Source organism: Trachypithecus francoisi, unplaced genomic scaffold, assembly GCF_009764315.1.
Source record: "Trachypithecus francoisi isolate TF-2019V2 unplaced genomic scaffold, Tfra_2.0 Lachesis_group5, whole genome shotgun sequence".
Lineage (NCBI taxonomy): Eukaryota > Metazoa > Chordata > Mammalia > Primates > Cercopithecidae > Trachypithecus > Trachypithecus francoisi.
This window is the reverse complement of record NW_022681470.1, coordinates 115,993,477-116,003,387: the sequence shown is the minus strand read 5'-3', so window position 1 is coordinate 116,003,387 and position 9,911 is coordinate 115,993,477.

Here is a 9,911-nt window from a genome sequence, read left to right as displayed (position 1 = left end):
ATCCCCATATACCTGATGCACAATTCATACAACTGAGACACCTCTTTCCCAATAGCCCTCTGCATCTTACTTCCAATGTAAATAATAAATTAATCTACTTATCTTGTTCTTCACTATGACGGTATAGTGGTTCTTCACTACTACTATATATAGTTATTGATAATGCCACCTCAAATTTGTTAAAGTCTCTCATTTTACTTGTAACACATTCCCTACCATAGCCTTTATGATTCTGTAAAATTTATCCCTATTAGAAAAAGAAAATAGAGAAGAAGAAACGATGCAATGAAAGATCTTATCTTTTTTCCTCTATGATAACCTAGATAATTTTCTAATCATGTTTTTCTTTCCTAATATTTTCTTGCTTTCATGACATGTTATTTTGTAGATTCCTCCTACTCTTTATTGAGTATTATTTAAAAAGAAAAAAAAACATGAAGTATTATATTTAGGGTCTAGACTAAACTCCCCTAACAAGTAAACTCCAAATAACTGAGTTCAATAAGCTAGAAATTTGTCCCACATGGGAAAGACCAGAGATAAGCCTTCCATGGCTGTGTAGGCAACCCTGTCATCCTTGACATGAGACTTTAATTCCTGGATTAATGGTGGCTATTCCACTTCTGCCTTTCTAGTAGGAAGACAGAAATAGAATGTGAAGAGAAGAAATTTTAGTTTTTAAATGAGATCAAATTGAAGTTGCACAAACATCCCATTGGGAACTTAGCCACATAGCTCTATCTATCTACAAAAATATATTGGAAAATGCTGCTTTCCTTGTGCAGTCATCTTGTCCTAAAACATATTGGAGAAATAGGTTGATATCTTTCCAATGAAAAAAGAGACAATGAATACTGAAAATGAATCAGAAGTCTCTGTCCCAATTAGATCTTTTTCAAATTTTGCTTGGTGAAAATTATAAATTATCTGTGTCTTTTTTTCTTCTACTTTTATTTATTTTTATTTATTTATATTTTTTTTGTTTTGTTTTTTGAGACAGAGTTTCACTCTCGTTGCCCAGGCTGGAGTGCAGTGGCATGATCTTGGCTCACTATAACCTCTGCCTCCCTGGTTCAAGGGATTCTCCTGCTTCAGCCTCCTGAATAGCTAGGATTACAGGCATCCACCACCAGGGCCGGCTACTTTTCTGTATTTTAGTAGAGACGGGGTTTCACCATGTTGACCAGGCTGATCTCGAATTCCTGACCTCAGGTGATCCACTCGCCTCGGCCTCCCAAAGTGCGGGGATTACAGGCGTGAGCCACCATTCCTGGCCTTTGTCTTTTCTTTCTAATTTTCCTTCTTGTCTTTTAAAATGAAGCATAATGTATTAATCAGTCAATGTGTATGACTCAGTGAATTTTTCAGAAAGAACTCTTCTGACATACATTTTTTAATCCAGGGATTCATAATTTTATAAGTGAAATATGACACATTTTAAATTCTAAAAATAGTAGGTTATATATTAAACATAAGATCTGTATAAACCATTACTAGGCAGCTGACAAAAGTAGTATCTTTCAATAAGAAAATAATGACCAGTATTTTTCCGTATGTAATCTAACGTTTAAAAATTATTGTTAAGAATTAGGCATATTGATTTCCAAGTAAAAATGATAGTGGGAAGCATAATTCTAGATTCGCTACATAGCATGTATACCTAAATAACTCAAACATGAAAAATAAGTAAATGAAAGGAAAAATCTCCACTTCTACTAATCAAACAAATAAGAAGTGCTTCAACCTCATGCCGTGAACTCTAAGCAGCAAAAGTCCAAGGGAAAGATAGGAAGGCTTCCCTATAAATTCATTCTCACACTGCAACAAATTAATACCTGAGACTGGGTAATTTATTTAAAACAAGAGGTTTAATTGCCACACAACTCTGCAGACTGTACAAAAAGCATGGTGGCATCAGCTTCTGGGGAGGCCTCAGGAAGCTTACAATCATGGTGGAAGGTAAAGGAGAAGCAGGGATGTCTTACATGGCTGGGACAAGAGGAAGATAGAGAAGGGGAAGGTGCTGCACACTTTTAAACAACTAGGTTTGTGACAACTCACTCTCACCACGACACCACCAAGAGGGATGGTGTTAAACCATGAGAAGCAACCCCCATAAAATCCAACCACCTTCCAGCAGGCTCACCTTCAACATTCAGGATTACAATTAGACATGAGATGTGGGGAAGGACACACATCCAAACCATATCAGCTTCTAATACAGAGTAGTGAAAACTTTAATTCACTACTCACTTACCAGAACTGTGATTATATAAAGCAGAATAAAGCCAGGATGGATATTTAACAAGATCCCAAGAGAAAAGACAAAGATTGTCTGCAATTAGCTCTAGCCAAGCTGTTTCCCTTTCTATAAATAGTTTTCATTTAAAGGACAATGTAAATCTTAAAACTGTGGCTAAAAACTGAAGACAATCAGGTCTCAAATAAAGCAGAAAGTGCAAGAAGAAAAAGCCATCCATAGACCAAAGCCAATAGATGATCTGAATAGAAGTCTCCATTGACATAACATAAACACATGACCTAAAAGAAGCAAAATTATAAGACAACAATAAATATTTTAAAGGAAATAGGTGAAACCCTGCCTCTAAAAAATATGAAAATTAACCAGGTGTGGTGCCACACACCTGTAGTCCCAGCTACTCAGGAGGCTGAGGCAGGAGGAGAACTGCTTGAACCCAAGAGGCAGAAGTTGCAGTGAGCTGAGTTCATGCCACTGCACTCCAGCGTTGGTGACAGAATGAGACTCTGTCAAAAAAAGAAAAAAAAAAGGAATTAAAAAAAAAAGGAAAAAAGAAAATGAATAGAACATTTAGAACTGAGGTAGAAAAGTCTGGCATGGAAGACTATATAATTTAAGAAATAGGAGAACATTCTGTAGTGTTAATTTCATACCACAGAAGAACTTAATATGATTGTAAATTTAATAAGAAAGGGATAGCTGAGAGACCATATATTCAAACAACGAATGAGATTAAAATAGAAATAGCAAAACTGAAGGAACGAGTTAACAACAAGAATATCAATGTCAACTAAAAAATAAATAATACGCTAAAATGGCAAAAGACGCAAGTGAAATTTTACATTTTACTTGATACAAGAAAAGTCTTGAATTAACTGTAAGTCAAAGAGAAAAAGCACAAAATGATCATATCAATTCACAAAATGCTATATCTTGTAGAAGACAGGCAAAAGCATCTGATGAAATAACAATTGGAATTCCCAATAGATAGAACATAAATGTATTTAACTAAATAGCCAGTGGATGTTGTCTCGTAGTGAAGAAAAATATGTGTAAACTAAAAGCACACAGAAAATTTCAGAAAGAAATAGAACATGATAGACATTAATAAATCTTGTTAATTATTAATTTAAATTTTTTTTACAAAGATATACTCAAGTGTCCACATGAGAGGAGATAGGGCCAAAAATCAGCTTATTCTTAAAGTTAACTACATAATATTCAAAGCCTAAAATGTTGAGGCACAAAAATATTCTAAATTAAAAAAATTCACTTTTAATAAGAGAAACTGAAGTCCTTGCTTATATGCTCACTATTTTTTTTTACAATGTGTTTTTAATCTAATAGTCAAGAAGAGCAATAAAAGAGTTTACATTGTTAAAGAACTGCAGCATCCTACATAATCAAATATGTATCTTTGGCTATAGTATTTAATTTTACTTTTAAAAATGCTTTATTTGTATATTGCCTGTGTGGTTACAATTAATATAAACTACTCATTATTTTAAATCTAAAACAAACAAGCAAAAACATTGAGAATTTTGAAAAGTAGAATGAAGAATCATAGTGATTATTCTCTTTATACCTTTCAAATTTGTAAGAAAATCCTATTTTTAAGGATGAGTTCATGACCTTTGTAGGGACATGGATGCAGCTGGAAACCATCATCCTCAGCAAACTATCACAAGAACAGAAAACCAAACACCGCATGTTCTCACTCATAGGTAGGAACTGAACAATGAGATCACTTGGCCATGGGAAGGGGAACATCACACACTGAGGCCTATTATGGGGAGGGGAGAGGGATGGCATTGGGAGTTATAACTGATGTAAATGATGAGTTGATGGGTGCTGACGAGTTGATGGGTGCAGCACACCAACATGGCACATGTATACATATGTAACAAACCTGCACGTTGTGCACATGTACCCTAGAACTTAAAGTATAATAAAAAAATGCTTTAAAAAAATCCTATTTTTAAAAAGCTAATTTATTAAATATTAGTGTAATGAGCATTTTGTTTAATTGAATTGTGACTCTGCCATGCATTATGGTATTAACAATCTGGCTCCAGATCTACATGGAACCTGGTGTCTGCCCCATATTGATTCCCTTTAGAAATGTTCAACACTCCTCCCTTAAGGGGATATTTGATAATGAGAAATTGAGCTTTAGCTCAGAAACTCTTGTGGGCTTTTTAAAAAATGAAATATATGTGTGTTGCATGTTTATTCTTTATATTTTAGATTTTTTTCTAGATTTGGCAGAATACTGCATATCTTGAATCACAAACTCTCAGCCCCATACTGAGAATGTGGCTACTTTACCCCCATCCTCCTCTCTAAATGTGGAAAGGAGATGCTCTTCATTCTGCACTAAGACATGTGGAGATTGCTTCCCCTGTTCACCTATTAAATGTAAAAAGTGTACCAGAAAAGTTAAATATAACACTTAAGTGGAAACTCAGCAATATGAATTAGACCATCCCCAACAGAGGTGAGAAGCCAACAATAGCACTCACTTCAGCCACAAAAGGTGGTAAATTAAGGGCCACAAGTTGAGTTGAACATCAGAACAGCTATTGGGACTGAATCTCCTGATAAAGTATCTTAACTGAAAGGAATTTATCTGGTGATAGGGTAGAGCCAAAGCTTCAGATTGTTATCAGTAATTATATTGCATAGTAGCTGCTATTGTTTAAATGTGTCGCCTTACAGTTATGTGTTAAAAATTCAATCAAAATTGTGCTAGTATTAAGATGTGGTACCTTTTTGCTTGTCCTTGTGAATAGATTAATGTTGTTATCACGGGGTTGGCTTTCTCACCAAGGGAGTGGCTTCCTTATAAAAAGAGAGAGTTTCCTTCCCCCCAATCTTGCCCTCTCTTGGCCTTTTCGACATAAGATGAGGCAGCAAGAAGACTCTTGACAGATTCCAGCCCCTCGGTCATGGATGTCCCAGGCCCCTTAACTGTAAGCCAATGCATTTCTGTTCATTATAAACTACCTAATGCGTAGTATTCTGTTACAGCAGCACAATACAGACTAAGACAGAAGCCAAGGAAAAATTAATACAGTACATTTTGTCAAAAATAGTTAGCTGAAAACATTTTGAGTGCAATAGTGCAAAAAACAGTCAGGAAAGACATTAATGGCAGATATCCCATGAAAACATTATGCTTCTATTTTGAAATTATTGTCCATCTTCACTAGCAATAACCACTTCAAATAAAATACTGGAATCAACATTGCTGTTAGAAAATCTTTGCCAATGGAAAAAAAAAATGGTTTTCTTTGAAGCCTGCATTTGGGCTGTTGGGAACGGTACCAAATAAAACATGTATTATTTGAAAGATGTGCTTTAGAGCAAATACTATTTAAGATTTTTTTTTTGATTTGTTACTTATTTGTCTTAAAGCGATTATCATTGACAGCATGGTCAAAAGGCATTTCTTAGATATATCTGGGTTTGTGTACTGGATCTATTCCATATGCTATTTAATATTAAACAAATACTCTAACCACTATTTCTCTCTTCTCTACAAGGAAATGCATTTAACGACTACTTTACTTTTGTGATCATAAGAAATTATTATAGGTTATAGCTACTGTGAACTAAGCCACAGTTTACAATACTAAATTTATTCCAACAACGGATATTTTTGACCAACTTCCACTCTAGGCACTTAACTCATGTAATACAATAAACACTATTACTAAAAAAATTGTGTAAAATCTACAGTCTCTCTTTCTCTCACTCTCTCTCTCTCTCTGTCACACACACACACACACACACGCACACACATTTCTATGTAATACTAATAACCCCAGCCTCAGGAAAGGTCATGGACAGTTGCTAACCAACTTTGACAGACTTTAAATCCAGAAACATAAAGTTAACTTTGCTAGTTACATCCTTACATATTTGGCTGTCTATAACAATTAGTACCTCCACACTTTCTGATGAAGTTACTCTGAGTTAAAGATCTCAAAGAGAATATATAACATGGTTGTTATTTTGTTTTCTTTTCTTTTTTTATAAACAGAATAGCATCATGATTATGCATAATGGTCATGGAAATACACATGTGTGCACATGCATACACACACACACACACAGATACACAGATACACACACCCTATTCCTATCCAGAGAAATAAACACTTTAAGATCAATATTACAACTGTTAGAGATCTGCCATAGTAAAAAGAGCTCTATTGAGAAATATTAAGTTAAATGAAATTCCAATGCTCATTAATTTTCTAAAATATTACTCATGTTAGAGAATTTTTAGTTAAAATATTCAACTAAGTTTCTTAAACAAATTATCATTTAATTTTCCAAATACCAAAGCCACCTTATGGCAGTCAAAACTGGTGATCGTAATGCTTTTCCTCAACATGGAAAGTTTTTAATAATTCAAAAAATATATGCTTTTGTGATATTAATCACATCTATTCCATTGACATGACTATTTGTTTATTTTTATTTTTTTTTAGTTAATGGGTACAATGTTAAGATTTTAACCAATAAAGGAGCATCAGTGAACTACAGTAGTAAATGAAAATATGATGAAAATATAAAAACATTACAGAAGTGTGATTATTTCATATTGTATAGAAATGCCTTACATAATCACACTGTGCCTTTGCAGAATCTTTTTCATGCTCTATTCATAAGCACGTTTTAGTTGGTTTGATACATGTTGAGTTTAATAATGTTTCATAAATATTTCTAGAGCTGACAATAAGAGAAAGTGAATTACTGATACACTTTAAAGACAAGCAAGCATCCTAAAACTCTAAAAATTAACTCAATGTGCAAAACTACTGTTTGAAGAAAATATGTTTTTTTTTTTTTTTTAGGTATTGCTCTACGGAGAGGGACAGCAGGAGAGACAAAAGAGCTGGAATTTATATAACAGAACACTGGAGATGAGAAAGCTGTTGGAAGACAGGGCTTCAGAGATCTGCAGAGGAAATCCTCCAGTTCTGAGTATTGATCAGTCCTCCTCATGCTTTTATCAAAAGTGTTTGTGGCAACAGCATAGACACACAAGTAAAGATAAGATATGATTCCATCCGGCTGTTACAGAGATCCAAACCTAGTACTGGTCTTACAAACTATACTGAAGAAATTCACGTTGCTAAAGACATTGAGTAGAATATACAAAAGGGTCCTGCCTTAGGTTTGTGGAATAACTAGCCCTAAGCCAGAGTTTCTCAAATTCAACTTTTTTGAAAAATTCAAATATTTGAGTTTAAATTCAAAAATTTTAATATTTTAGGCTATGATTATTTGTGGTTGGCGGCCTGCCCTAAACATTATGAAATGTTCAACAGCATCCATGATATCTAACCCCTAGATGTCAGTTACGTTCATCCCTAACTTTTGAAGATCAATTTTGATTACAAAATTGATTACAGGCGGGGCATGGTGGCTCACACCTGTAATCCCAGCACTCTGGGAGGCCGAGGCGGGCCGATCATGAGGTCAGGAGATTGAGATCATCCTGGCCAACATGGTGAAACTCCATCTCTACCAAAAATACAAAAAATAGCTGTGCGTGGTGGTGGGCGCCCATAGTCCCAGCTACTCGGGAGGCTGAGGCAGGAGAATAGCATGAAACTGGGAGGTGGAGCTTGCAGTGAGCCGAGATCGTGCCACTGCACTCCAGCCTGGGTTACAGTGTGAGGCTCCATCTCAAAAAAAAAAAAAAAAAAAAGAGAGAGAGAGAAAAAAATTGATTACAAAATCCAGACATTGCCAAATATCTTCAAGGGGTAAAAAATTGCCTTTATTAAAAACTACTATTCTAGAATGAACACGTCTATCATTTTGCCTAAAAAATTGTTAAAGCAAGAGCCAACAGGATCAAACCATTTTCAGTTAACAACTGCAGACTAGAACAAATTCTGTGAATATTTACAAAGACACAAAATTACCCATCCCATAACAAGGTAAAATTCACAATATTTGCTATTGAATTTTAGCGATTTTTTAAAAGAATTCCAGATATGCACAGAATCAAGAAAATGTAATTCAAGATAATGAGATAAATCAATCAAAAATTACTCAGAACTGAAATAGAGGGAGGCTAGAAATGACAGGCAAAAAAATTAAAACAATTTTTGTTTCTGTATTATATATACATAATGTAAAGTAGGGGCAGGGAAAATGGAAAATGAAAATTTTAGATTGATTTTCTATAGCTGAGAACTACAATGTCTGAGATATACTAGATGAGATTAAGAACTTAATAAATATTGCAGAAAAACAATATTACATTCAGAATACAGGAATATAAAGTAGTTAAATAAGGCACTGAGAGAATAGAGGGAAAAAAAGGAAGAGAGCATCAATAAGTGGTAGAAAGATGTCAAGGAGCCAACTGAATGTATATATTGAGAGATCTGAAGAAAAGGAAAGAGGGAAAGAAGAAAAAAGTATGTTTGAAAAAATAATTGGTGAATTATTTGTAATATTTTATGAAAACTGTAAAGCCACAGATCTGAGAAGCTCAACAAACCCCAAACACTAGAAACATGAAAATAACCATAAGAACTACATCATCATCAATTTTCTCAGTATCAGTGATAAAAGAACATCATAAATGTAGCAGATATAAAATACAATATTATATAAAGAGAGGAAGAAAATGTGACAGTAGCAGAAGATTTATCACTGGAAACAATGAAATAAGCAAGAGAGTAGATATCTTGAAACTTGTTTTATTTTTATTTTTTATTATATTTTTTTCTTGAGATGGAGTCTCACTCTGTCAGCCAGGCTGGAGTGCAGTGGTGTGATCTTGGCTCACTGCAACCTCTGCCTCCGAGGTTCAAGCGATTCTCCTGCTTCAGCCTCCCGAGTAACTGGCCCGCCACTGTGCCCAGCTAATTTTTGTATTTTTAGTAGAGACGGAGTTTCACCATCTTGGCCGAGTTGGTCTTGAACTCCTGACCTTGTGATCCACCAGCCTCGGCTTCCCAAATTGTTAGGATTACACGGGTGAACCACTGAGCACAGCCAAAACTTGTTTTATAAAGAGCTTCATTGTAGAATTCCACATCGGCAAAATAATCTTATGAAAATTAAGGTAAAGTACCCTTTCAGACATACAAAAGCTGAGAAAAATTATTATAGACAGTAATTCAATATAAGAAATGCTTTTAAAATGTCCTTTACATACAGAAAAATGAGACCTGTAGGAAATTTAAATCTGTAAAAATTAATGAACATTATTTGAAATAATTGCATATATAAGTGTATGACATTATTTTATTATTTAAAATATAAATATATGTGCAAATTAATTAAAAGTAATCTTTGAAGGATGATAGTTTAACCAAAAATACTTTTAATGTAATATTATTATTACACTAGCCCCACAACTAATGGCTGTTATAATAATAATGACAAAATAATAGAATTGGACACTAGAAGAGACAAAGATTGGCAGTGACCCCATGGCAAGTTCTGTTAGTCAATAGTTCAACCAGGAGAACACGACCAGCTGAGAGCATTTTTTTATACACATATCAATCTTAAAGACTATGCCTTTTTCTTATTTACTCTTCTCTATTCACTCCCAAACTCCCAACACAATTTCTCTTTCTTTTGCACCACAAACTCCAGGCTCTGATTGCTT